The sequence below is a fragment of the Lissotriton vulgaris genome, chromosome 3_1, assembly GCF_964263255.1.
Source record: "Lissotriton vulgaris chromosome 3_1, aLisVul1.2, whole genome shotgun sequence".
In the NCBI taxonomy this organism is placed as follows: domain Eukaryota; kingdom Metazoa; phylum Chordata; class Amphibia; order Caudata; family Salamandridae; genus Lissotriton; species Lissotriton vulgaris.
The window spans coordinates 1,017,433,720-1,017,446,833 of NC_141689.1; positions in this window are offsets into that span (position 1 = coordinate 1,017,433,720).

Sequence of the window (13,114 nt, forward strand, 5' to 3'; positions counted from 1 at the left end):
GCAATTTCTGATCCTACTGCTAAAGCTGCCGCGAATCCGCGGCCTCTTCCCAAGGTCAAATTATCAGGAACTGTTAACACACTCCCACCAGCTGCAATCTCCTCCTTTACTACCCCCATTGTTACACCTAAGGTAAAACCAACACCTAAACCCCGAACCAAGGTAGAAACACATATTCCTATTAGCAGGGTAATGTCAAATTCCATGCAACCGGGGGCTGCATCCATTCTTCCACCCCCCTTAGCTGTACCTGGTCAAAGAGCACCAGCCCCGACTGACCCTCCTAACCTGAGGAAAAATGGCCAGAACTCAAATCCCCCAACATCGCAGAGAGCCAGCACCAGTTTTATACGATCAAGGGGATTTGTAGATCTTCCCCCTGAGGTTAGCCCCTATGTTGTGGTGCTGACTGGAGTTACCGAACTGATGTACAACCAGCAGGAAAACTTTGCTTCTTTAAAGAACAAGGTGATCCACTGGTTAGACGTCAACAAGCCAATACCCAACCACCTAAGGAGCAAAATCCTTATGGTACGGAGAGTACCCTGGGTAGGGACTACTCAAAAATCTATTTGCGGTGACTGTGTGATTATCTCGTTTGAGGATTCCAACACTGCACATGCCATTTACTCATGGATTAACCATACTTCAACTGCATCAATAACAGCAAGACCCCTCACTTTCTTCTATCCACCTTGTGCCCCTCTAGCCCAGGGAGGGAATAGGAGTATGTTGCAAGTAAGGAACCACACATGGGGTGTACAAAGTAACTGGTGGGCAGACACATTTGGAGGATGGAATGGGGTCCCAACTTCCAACAGATATGGATGTCTGGAGGAAGTGGACTGACTTCCACACTCAATAACCACTGCATCCCCCTCACCCTCCCTAGTCTGTGCCCGTATTCAGCCCACGGACATTGCACCAATAACCAGTATTCAAAAAATACATATGGTTGGCCAATCTCTCTTACCAACATCAGCCCATATAGTGCTAAATGAACCTAGAGTAGGGGCAGGTAGGCAAACCACATGCTCACCCAAGGGCGAAACTATCGATTCTAACCAGAGGCTGAAACATAATTCCCTTACATCACACAGCCTCAAATTACATAGTGCCCCACTGGATGCTCCACAATCCAACCAGTGTGGGAAATCTGTAGCTCTTGAGCGCCTCGCAATACTAGACACTAGAAGCACACCAGAGGCCCACGGCATAATTTCTATTTTGTCCTGGAATGTGGCAGGGCTAGCCAACAAAATAGACACCCCGGACTGGACAGATCTAGTGGAGGGCTATGACATATGTCTCTTACAAGAGACATGGGCAAGAGAACAACTTAGCCGCCAGGGATTCGCTATCTTTAGCACTGAAGCAAAATGGGGAGGAAAGGGCCGCCCTTCTGGAGGACTTTCGACCTGGATTGGGTCCCATTTGGCCTGCAGGGCCACACACCTGGAAACCAATTCCTGTGACTTCCAGTGTGTCACCCTGGAATGGCCATGTGGAGGGAAGCTGGTACTGATTAACTTCTATTCAAGGCCAGTCGGGGTTGCTGTAACATCAGGCCCAGTGGAAGAGTTAGCACAGTTCCTAGATATACATAACTTTTCCTCCCCCTTAATCATAGGTGGTGACTTTAATCAACAATATGAACCACTCCCTGTCTACATGGAAGGTATATCCGCCGAGGAGGATGACCTATGGGACATTCCTACCTTGATAGATCCAGTGACCAAGGCATGTTCCCCTCTCGCCATCCAGATAATGTCCCTCACTCTTAGTCACTCCTTGAGGGCGTGTAACGGACGGATGGAGGGTGATATCCCGTCTAAAAATACCTTTAACAGGCCGGGCCACGAGTCAAGGATCGATTACATAATGGTATCAACCAGGGACTGGAGGAGGGTGAAAGATTTTAAAGTTATCAATAGATACGATAGTGACCACAACCTGCTTTCATTAAAATTTGAGATCCCCTATCGACAATCAGATAAGGTAGATCCTAATGCACCATCACAGCCCGACTTAGTGTTAACCAGCAATAGGCGTAGAATAAAATGGACCAAATTGCTGGAAAATCATACTAATATTGAAAGAATCTATGCACTAGTTGCCCCTGTCTTGGAAAAAGTAGAGTGCTGCATGAACCACCCAACTAGCGAATCAGAGACTAAAACTACGGGTAGCTCGGGCCCTCAGGCACAACTGGCTGTTCTTGTTAATATCCACTCGGAGCTATGTACTAATCTTGCAGAGGTACTGAACCCAGTTACTAAGCCACGTAAGCCACAAAAGAGAAGAGTGACCTGGTTCAACGCCTCTTGCAGGGATGCAAAAACCCTACTGTTAGAATCACTGAAAGCACGAGATACTCCGAACACAATTAGGGAGAGACGAGTAGCCTACAAATCTGTCCTCCACAATGCAAAAATAGAATGGGACGAGGAGAACTGGACAAAAATATTAGCTGCCCTCGCTTGCCAAGATTCACGGACTTTTTGGCAAATCGTTAGGCATGGCTCGGCCGAACCACTTTCAGCAGTCGAGGCTTGTATAGCGCCATCCGTTTGGGAGGAACACTTCAAAAACTTATACCTCCCACATAGTAGTGATAGCGGAAGAAGTGAAGATCTCGGAGAGTCCCCCAAAATCAAAAATACCCTAACCGAAATGGATGTTTTCAGTATAGAAGAAGTCACCCTGGCAATTTCCTCCCTGTCTGCTGGGAAGGCGCCGGGCCTAGACAGGCTCCCAGGCGACCTTTACAAGCATGAACCTAAGGTTTGGGCTCCGTATTTTGGGCATTATTTAATTCCATTTTGAAAGGTCTGCCAATCCCTCCCACCTGGCTAGGGGCAGAAATAGTGCCAATTTTCAAAAAGGGGTCTCCCCTCCTCCCTGTAAACTATAGGCCTATAAGCCTAATTGATGTTTCCCAGAAACTCTTCTCCAAGCTTTTATTGAACCGTCTTCATGAGTGGATCAGGGACTTCAACATCCTTAGCCCCTTTCAAGCAGGCTTCAGGGAGAAGGTCTCCACAGTGGACCAGGTCTTTCGCCTCGCCATGATATATTGGAAAACAGTACAGCTGGAGGGTGGCAGCCTCTATACTGTATTTGTGGACCTGAGGGCAGCGTTCGACCTGGTCCCGAGGAATAAGCTGTGGGAGGTCCTTGATAAACTGGGGGTCCCTGAAGGTCTCTTGAACATGATAATACGTCTCCATACCAGTAATTATGCCCAAGTAAGATGCGGCAGGATGGGAGAATTGTCTGAGAAGTTCCCCGTTGGCAGGGGGTAAGGCAGGGTTGTGTGCTTGCACCAACCCTGTTTTGCCTCTATGTCAACGGGGTAATCTCCCACCTAGCGGGCATATCCAACTCTGATGCCCCGAAATTGGCCGCTGAGAGGGTATCAGCCATCATGTTTGCCGACGACACACTGCTTTTATCCAAGTCGGCAAACGGCATTCAGCGTACCTTGGATGGCTTTGTGGACTTCTGTGAGGCCCATGGATTGGAAATCAACACCACCAAGACGAAATTCATGGTTCTTAACCCCCCACAGAAATTTCACTTCAGTCCTAGTATCACACAAACCAAGCTGGAAAGGGTAAAAACATTTGAATATCTGGGAATTGTACTAAATGATAAATTTACCTGGATCTCCCACCTGGAGAAAGCTGCATTGAAATTGACCCAGCACTCGGGAGGAATAATGAAGCTCTTGGCAAACAACAAATCCTCAGTCAGGCCGATCGGCCCCCCAATACAGATTTACAAATCTCAGGCCAAGGGGGCTGTAATTTATGGTTCTGAACTTTGGGGCCATGAAAATACTTCAAAATTGCTGAAGGTGGAAAATAAATTTATTCGTAATCTTGTTGGGCTACCACCGAGCACCCCCATTATCCCCCTGAGGATGGACCTTGGCCTATGCCCGCTTGATGAGGACTTGGCTCTACGCCCACTGGCCTTCTGGCGTAGAATATGGACAACTCCTGAGTTGGCCAGCTACAGGGAAGGACTAAGGGAGATTCTTGCCACTCCAGGTGCCGGAAAAATCAAATGGCTTAAATCTATCAAATTAGAACTGGAGGCTTTAGGTCTCTCAACTATGTGGTCTGACCCTCAGAACATGTGCCACACCCTCTCTAAAAAAGATCTAGCCAGGTCATACCGAGAACTCAAACTATCATTGATACCCAACCATCAACATCCCGGGTCCTTGACAGCTTTCTTTTTCTCTCACAAGGTTAATTACAACATGGAACCTACTCTAGATAAAATTTATCCTACTGTATTGAGAAAATTATATCTCCAGTGGAGACATGGCACTCTCCCCATTAGAACTTTCACAGCAAAATGGAGCCATGATCCAAGTAGTTCCTGTCCAGCATGTAGAAATTCGGAGGAAAGTGAGCTCCACATCCTTTTTTTCTGTCCAGTCTATTGTGGGATTCGTAGGCACTGGATTGTTCCCCTATGTAGGAATCTGGGATTCAAGAAGTGCCTACCTGCCTTTAGAGTCCTAAAAACTGACTTGTCAGATCTCATTGTGTTCGCTATGGCCAAATATTTGGGCGCCTTCTGGTCCATCAGAAGGAAATACCTTAAAAATATAGACTGAGTATGGACCTGTTTTTATTATATAAAGATTCCTCCCAGTATAGTTTTTATGAATTTTACAAATTCACTGTACAAATTATTTAAATGAATTGTTTTATATGATCGTCTTTTATGGTAAACTTTTACCGAAATAAAGGTTTTGAACTGAATTCACGCAACTGTCTCTGCATTCACTACAGTGAACTATCTCAGATTTCGAATTTGCTTCGTAACATGTGTGGACAGAGACTACCTCGTGAATTAATATATGCTGCCTTGTAGTGAAAAAATCTACATAGCAATTCTGTAGTTATTGACTTGTGACTCTGGGATGCAAGTTACTCAATTGAGTTCAGCAAATAACTGGCAAGGTATGTAATGTTCTATTGCAATTTTTATATATTTTAGATATAAAGTAGCAAAAGTTATAACCTTCTGGAACAGTATGACATCATAATACAACATATTACATCCATACATTGCATATTGAAAGGTACAGTGATGTTAAATGAAATGTAAACTATTGCATTACACTAAGAAAGAATTTGTATTTAATTTGTATTTAATTTATTTATAGAGCGCTAACAATCATCCTGAGTAGGATATCATGGCGCTAAAGTTGGATGCTGAGAGGTACGATAACCACACTGAGTGATGAATTATTCTGATTTAGGGAAGAGTAGTGTCTTTAGTTGTTTCCTAAAAGACAGAAGGTCGTCTGTCAGTCTAAGACTGGGAGGTAGTTCATTCCACTTAGTAGCCGTCAGATGCGAGAAGGCCCGCTCTCCCATCCTGACAGTCTTCACCCGGGTGGTGGTAGCTCTTCCTAATGTACTGGATCTAAGGTTCCTCTGTGGTCTATGGAATTCAACTTTATTATGTAAAATGGTAGGGCCTGTGTTGTATAGAACCTTGTGTGTGATACATAGTAATTTAAAATTGGCTCTTTGTCGCATCGGGAGCCAATGAAGCTCTCGCATGCAGCTTTTAGCCAAATCAAATCTCTTTTTATTACAGACAGCCTTTGCCGCGGCATTTTGTACTATCTGCAGTTTAGAACAGAGATAGTCTGCCATTCCGACAAACAGTGAGTTGCCATATTCCAATCTGCTCATCAGCAATGACTGAACCAGGGTTTTCCTACATTCAGTCAGGATCCAGGGGAAAACTCGTCTGAGCATTTTCAGCAATGCAAAGCTTTTGCCGCAGACAATGGAGACATGTGATTTCATGGACAGAGCACTGTCCAATACCACTCCCAGGTTTTTTGCTTTTGGGGTGGGATTCGGAGGCAACCCCAGGTTGCTTGGCCACCAGCTGTTATCCCAGAGCTGGGGATTTTTGCCAAACAAGAGGATTTCTGACTTGTCTGCATTTAATCTCAGACAATGCTCTTGCATCCAGTTGGCCAGTTCAGTCAGGCAGTTTATCAGTCGGGTTTTAGGATCATCCTTTTCATCAATGGTAACCATTAACTGGGTGTCGTCAGCATAAGAACACATTTCGACACCCCACCGTCTTCCAATGGCTGCCAATGAGGAAACGAAAACATTAAACAAAGTTGGACTGAGTGAGGCCCCCTGGGGAACCCCATATTTAATGTTTCGCGGGGGAGAGATGAAATCACCCAAACACACTGATTGTGTTCGTTCCTCCAGAAAAGATTTTAGCCATCCCAATGCCTTGTCTCGTATACCTTCCCCTTCCAGGGCTTTCAGTAATTGGTCGTGTGGAACGGTATCAAAAGCCGCTGATAAATCAAGGAGTATCAGGACGACTGTCTTGCCTTGATCTACCTGGGCCCTAATGTTATCCGTCACCGCCAAAAGTGTTGTTTCAGTACTGTTGTTCACCCTGAAACCCGTCTGGGAATCGTCCAACAGTTCATTAGCTTCCAGATAGCTGGAAAGCCGTCTGTTGACCAATTTCTCCAGCACTTTTGAGAGGTAGGGTAACTGGGATATTGGCCGGTAGTTGGCAGGATTATTAACATCTAATCCTGCCTTTCTTACTAGCAGAGTAACTAGGGCCTGCTTCCAAGATCTTGGGAATGTAGCAGAGCATAAGGAAAGATTCAGAACTTTCGTTACGGTAGGGCAAATTACAGGGGTTAGCTGAGAGTAAATGTGGTGTGGACATGGATCCAGTGGGGAACCTGACTTAACTTCAAGCATGGCTTTGCCCACCTCGGCTTCTGAGAAAGGGCCAAAACCTGTACAAGTAACTTGAGTCGTAGTTGGTACATTGTTCTCGATGATTTCTGGCGTGCAATTAGAGAAGGAGGTGTAGATATTATCAATTTTCTCACAGAAGAAATCATTTAATTTATTGCAGTTCTCCTGTGATGGAGTAAGTTTTACTGAGAGATTTGTTGGATTGCATAGTTCCCCAACAATTTTAAAAAGTTCCTTAGTGGAATTTTTATTTTCAGTTATTCTGCGTGTAAAATACTCCTTTTTTGCCTTCTTAATTGCTTTGTTGTAGAGTACGAGCGCTTGTTTATATGCGCTTCTAGTCTCGTCAGATTTGCCTAGTCTCCATTTATGTTCCAGAGAGGTACATTTTCTCTTTAGAGATTTCAGCTCTGGTCCGTAAAACCTTTCTGATTTAGTGGTTCTAGGTTTGTGATGAACACGTACGGTGGAACAGAACTCAAGAGCAATCTTAATGTTTGTGTGAAGTGACTCAATTTCTTCATGAATGTCAGTACCTGCTACGTTCGGGTGTGAAAAGTGTTGTTTGAAGTTATCTATTGAAAAGTTTTTCCAGCTCCTCGTATTTGTTACACTAGGTCCCAATGTTCGCGTATGTATAGTGGGTAAATTGATACAGAAAGTGATCATATGATGATCTGTCCATAGCAGAGATGTTACAGAGTTAATGTCAATAGAGTCTATGTTAGAAAATATCAAGTCCAGTATGTGACCTGCCGAGTGTGTAGGTTGGTTGACTCTTTGAGATATCTGCAAGATTTCCATATCTTCCACTAATTGTTTTGTTAAGGGGTTGTTACATTTATCAAAATGTATGTTGAAATCTCCAAGGAGGAGAATATTTTTGTTCTTCAAACAAACTGGCATCATTTGCTCCAGTAGTTGTGTACTAAAGTTCAATGTACAACCGGGAGGGTTATAGATTAATACTCCTCCAAATAATACATTAGTATTCAGGGACACAGAGAATGCCATAGATTCACACCTTTCTACTTGTATACTCGTCTCTTGCTTACAGGTAAGAAAATCTCTAAATAAAAGAGCGACACCTCCTCCCTTTTGTTTTATTCTATTCACATTCAAGATCTTATATTCTGGAGGGAGGGCTGTGACTATATCGGGGGTGTTATGTTCATCCAGCCATGTTTCTGTTAAAAAAGCCAAGTCGGGCTTATGTTCGTTTAAAAAATCCCAAATGTATGTGGAGTGTTTGGGCAGAGATCTGACATTCACATACATGCACTTAAACGGGGTTGTCAAGGTCTGCAATGGCACATGACTTTCTTTGGGAACGCTTTCCCATCTACAGTTATAGCAGCTAAATGGACCCTGCGTCTCTAGTGGACCCACACGAGCACAAACGTGAGTGTTGTGTGGCGACTTATAGTTGATCTTCCTCAGCTCATGACTGGTGTATGAAATCTTACTTGTGTAGGGTACGGTAATAGAGGATTGAGCAGGGGTTGTAGTCCCTGGTCCCGTACCGTCGCGGACGGGCGCAGACGGGCTGGACTTTGGCGTGACTTCGGCGCTCTTCCGGCGCGCCCGCTGCGCCAGACGGCTGCGCCGTCTGCCCATGGTACACATTGATAGGTGGCTGAGGAGGGTAGGAGTCAGCCAGCGACTAGCGCGCTGCCCTGCCTTCCCCCAAGATGGCGGCCGTCTCTCACCCCAGCCCCTAAATCGGCTGGGCGAGGGAGATAACGGCAGGTAAGGTGAGAGTAAAGAGCTGCGAGCGCTAGCGGTACGATTCCCAAGGGTCCTGCACAATTTAAGAGTTAGCAGAATAAAATACACTAATGTTTTAAAATTTGATCAGGACATGTGCAAATTAGCAGTAAAATCATACAAATCAGTGTCAGCTTTTATCAGCACCCCCCCCCAGCGTGACCAACAGCCAAAGGTCGGAGTTTAAATGTCCAGCGTTTTTTTATAGACTTCTGGGAGGGCAGGAGTCAGCCAGCGACTAGCGCGCTGCCCTGCCTTCCCCCAAGATGGCGGCCGCCTCTCGCCCCAGCCCCTAAATCGGCTGGGCGCGGGAGATAACGGCAGGTAAGGTGAGAGTAAAGCGCTGCGAACGCTAGCGGGACGATTCCCAAGGGTCCTGCACAATTCAAGAGTTAGCAGAATAAAATACACTAATGTTTTAAAATTTGATCAGGACATGTGCAAATTAGCAGTAAAATCATACAAATCAGTGTCAGCTTTTATCAGCACCCCCCCAGCGTGACCAACAGCCAAAGGTCGGAGTGTAAATGCCCAGCGTTTTTTTATAGACTTCTGGGAGGGCAGGAGTCAGCCAGCAACTAGCGCGCTGCCCTGCCTTCCCCCAAGATGGCGGCCGTCTCTCGCCCCAGCCCCTAAATCGGCTGGGCGAGGGAGATAACGGCAGGTAAGGTGAGAGTAAAGTGCTGCGAGCGCTAGCGGGACGATTCACAAGGGTCCTGCACAATTTAAGAGTTAGCAGAATAAAATACACTAATGTTTTAAAATTTGATCAGGACATGTGCAAATTAGCAATGACTTAGTAAGTTGAATCACTCATCTACTGTGTAAGGTTTGAAAAACACCATTCATATTATATACTTATTCCGTGCCATAGTAAGTTAGCAGTGTGTGGATAAATCACATTTCATTTGCATTCACGTTATGAAACCCACTGAGTTATCCTTGTAAAGCACAAGCCGCACTTAGCAAGTGTGACTCCATTTTGTATTTCGCAATCCCCGTTAGGCTGTGTCTGAACTAGGCTTCATTATTTGTATTGCTTGCCTCAGCAGAACACTGTATTCAGCTATTATTTCCTCCCCTGCTCAATGTTGGAGTCTGACTTACTAATGAATAGGCCATTCTGCCCTTTCATTCCTATTTTTGTGTGTAACTTCGCTCCCATGTTAGGAGACGCTGAGGCTCAGCATGGTAACCTAAATGGTAGATAGTATGTACCCATCTGGTAGGTGGTAGGTCTTCCCTCTGTGCCTTCTTTGTTTATGTCCGGCTCAGGCCGGTAACTTTCCACTGTGGGTGTGGCTGGAGGCTCTGGGGAAGAATCATTATGTGTTACCGGCTGTTAGGGGGCCAGTCCCTCGCCAGACATCTTAGGGTGCAGGTCAGACTTGGACCCCTCTGCAGAGTATTGCTAACAAACTAATCGTTTGTATTCTCTACCGTCTGACCCACTCTTCATTCCACCATATCTGTCCACCAGTGCGGGACCTGGTGCAGGTTCTGCTCCACACCACAGATTCACGGTATTTGACTCTCAGCCCTCTACCACCTTCGTCTGTGCATATCTTGGAAGGAAGTAGCGTTCAAGCCACTCATGGTCCCACAACTCCCATGCATAGAAAATGGTGCTTTCTCAGCTATGGCAGCTGCGGCCGTGCAGTTAAGAGCGGGGAGGATGGGTGTGGGGATTTTACAGACGAAGACGAGGGAAAATGTATAATTTATTTAATTTTCCCTCGTGGTCGTCTGTCGAATTGCCCCCCAATAAGCCCCACCGCTCTTACCTGCACGGGCCTTAGCTGAGCTATGGTTGGAATGACCTAGAGGCATCTCTTCTTACAATAGAGGCGCAGGAGTAATCGAACAGAGGGGTAGACAAACAGACATAAAACAAACAAAACAAACTACACACATAAAGAGTTCAAATCAGATACATGGAATACATTGTGTACAAAGAACAAAGGAGATTTATATGACACACAAAAGGGTCAGGAAGACAGACTGAACGCTCACTAACATCTCCAAAAATCTCCCTATAACACTATCCAGTGAGTCAGCTCTTCCTTTGAAGAGTTGTTAGCATTTTAATGAACTGAGACCACAGTTGTAGTGACAAACCATTGGCACTTCTTTTTACCAATCTCAATTTAGATGGGGATGCCCCATTCACTCCCTTGCTATTTGCAATGTGAAATGACTCATTAAAACCAGTTTTACAATTTAGAAAGCTTTAAATGGATTTAATACATGTCAGAGCCCCATTGTGAGTTCACAAGCCCTGTGATTTTGTGAAACGCAGGGTTTACAGCCACAAAATGATCTCTATTAGTGGATGTAGCAGGATTTTCAATCTATTTGTGTTGCCAGAAATCTAATGTATGTATCTATAAATGTATATATGATACCATACATACAAAATACTATATATATATATATATATATTATATATATAGTATTATGACCGCTTTCAACCGCCAAAACTTGAAAAAATACAAACGAAACTTTGATAAGCAGAATCAGCGTATTGGAGTTGTCTGTTTCTCGTCTTGGTGCCTGGAAGCACCTTTGAGTGATAATTGATATATATATATATGACAGTGTGTGAATATTTCTTGTAACAACGGAGTATCACACTACTGAATCACACCAAAATGCTTCTCAACATGATCAATATCTGTCTTATAAACAATGTCTTCTTATTCAATACAGAACTGTTTAAACAGCTTTGCGGAACAGCTATGGGAATTTCATTTTCCCCTAATTATGCCAACATCATCATGGGGTGGTGGGAACGAACCATTGCTTGGGACACTAAAAATCAACTGGAGATGGACAAGGTAATCTTATGGGTATGTTATATTGACGACCTATTCCTTATCTGGAATGGAACAGACAAAGAATTCCAAGAATACTTCACTAAACTGAACCAAAATGAAGTGGGTTTACAGTTTACATGTACCACCAGCAAGAAACAAATTGATTTTCTGGATACCAGGATCTATATAGAAAATGACAAAATGGAGTCCACCTTGTTCAGAAAGAAGACTGCGATGAATAGTGTCCTACATGGGCCGAGTTTCCACCCCAGGCAACTAGTGAACAGTATCCCCTATGGGGAGTTCATTTAAATAAAGAGGAACTGTTCAAAAGTAACAGATGCGGAAGACAATATTCAAGAAAGCAAAAGTAGATTCAAAGTACGAGGATACAATGAACGTATACTCAATAAATGTAAGAAAAGAGCTGATCAAAAAACCAGAACTGAAATCCTAATGGAAAAACCAAAGGGCACGGTAGAGAAAAATCCTCCACGATTTATAACAACTTACAGTAAAGAGAGTGGAAGCATAGTAAACAAGATGAGGAAATATTGGCATCTCATCTCAGGGGATCCTGATATCGGAAAATTAGTAGGTAATAAACCAACTGTAACCTACCGAAAAAATACTTCCTTAAAGGATGTGCTAGTGAAAAGCCATTTTGAAACCAAACAAAAGACAGACTGGCTCACGAACCAACAAAAAGGAAAGCATGCAAATCTTGTAAGGCCTGCAAAATAGGCAAGAATATGGCAAATATTCAAGAACTAAATGGCTAAATGATGGTAATTGAAGAATATAACCTGTACATCAAAATTTGTCATTTACATGATAGAATGCAAGTGTGGTAAGAAATATATTGGAACCACAACATGCATGCTAAAAAAACGTATCCTTGAACATATACGTGCAGTGAAGAATGCGAACATGGCATATGCAACAGCTAAACATATCCTTACATGTCAAAAAGGCGATTGGAGAGCGATGTGCTTCTACGGGATTAAAATGGTACCAGAAGGTAACCAAGGAGGCGACCGTGTCCGTAGGCTACGTCAAGCTGAATCACGACTCATCATAAAATTCAGGACTAAACAGCCGGGGGCATCAATAATGATGAGGAACTTTATGTCCATTTGGAATAGCTGCTCTCAAAACAAACCCGAACTGAAACCTATCAGAATGTAACTTCAATATGGGTACTATACCATTACAGAAGTATAAAAATCATAAAATGGAAGTATGATGCTGGGTACTAACCCTGAATACTCCCAAGAATGAATGTCATTTAACACTGTAAGACTCATCAAAAAGCTCAATTGTCTTTCTGTTTGTGTGCAAAGTTTTGAAAAAAACTTAATTGTAAAACTACATATCCCACAATGCCACTTAAGGGCCGAAGTGGGCATATAAGTAGAAATGGAAGAAGGACTTACTGACCGTGAGAAAAGCCTTGTTGGCTGAAACGTGTTGGTGGGGGAGAGCTTGTTGATAAAAAAAAGCAAATACCATTCGGTGTGCTGCATCCTTTGTCCTAAAGAATATATATATTACAAACCAGCCATCATAGATGATGCCATTGCTAGGGCTAACAGGAGAAATAGGTTGGAACTCCTAGGTTTAGGAGGTGATAGTCAACCAGTTGTCCCTGCTAGTGGATCTGATGAAGAAACCAGATTAATTATCGGGTTTAGCAATCAACATAGATCAATTCAAAAGATAATCAAAAATAATTGGTCGTTAATC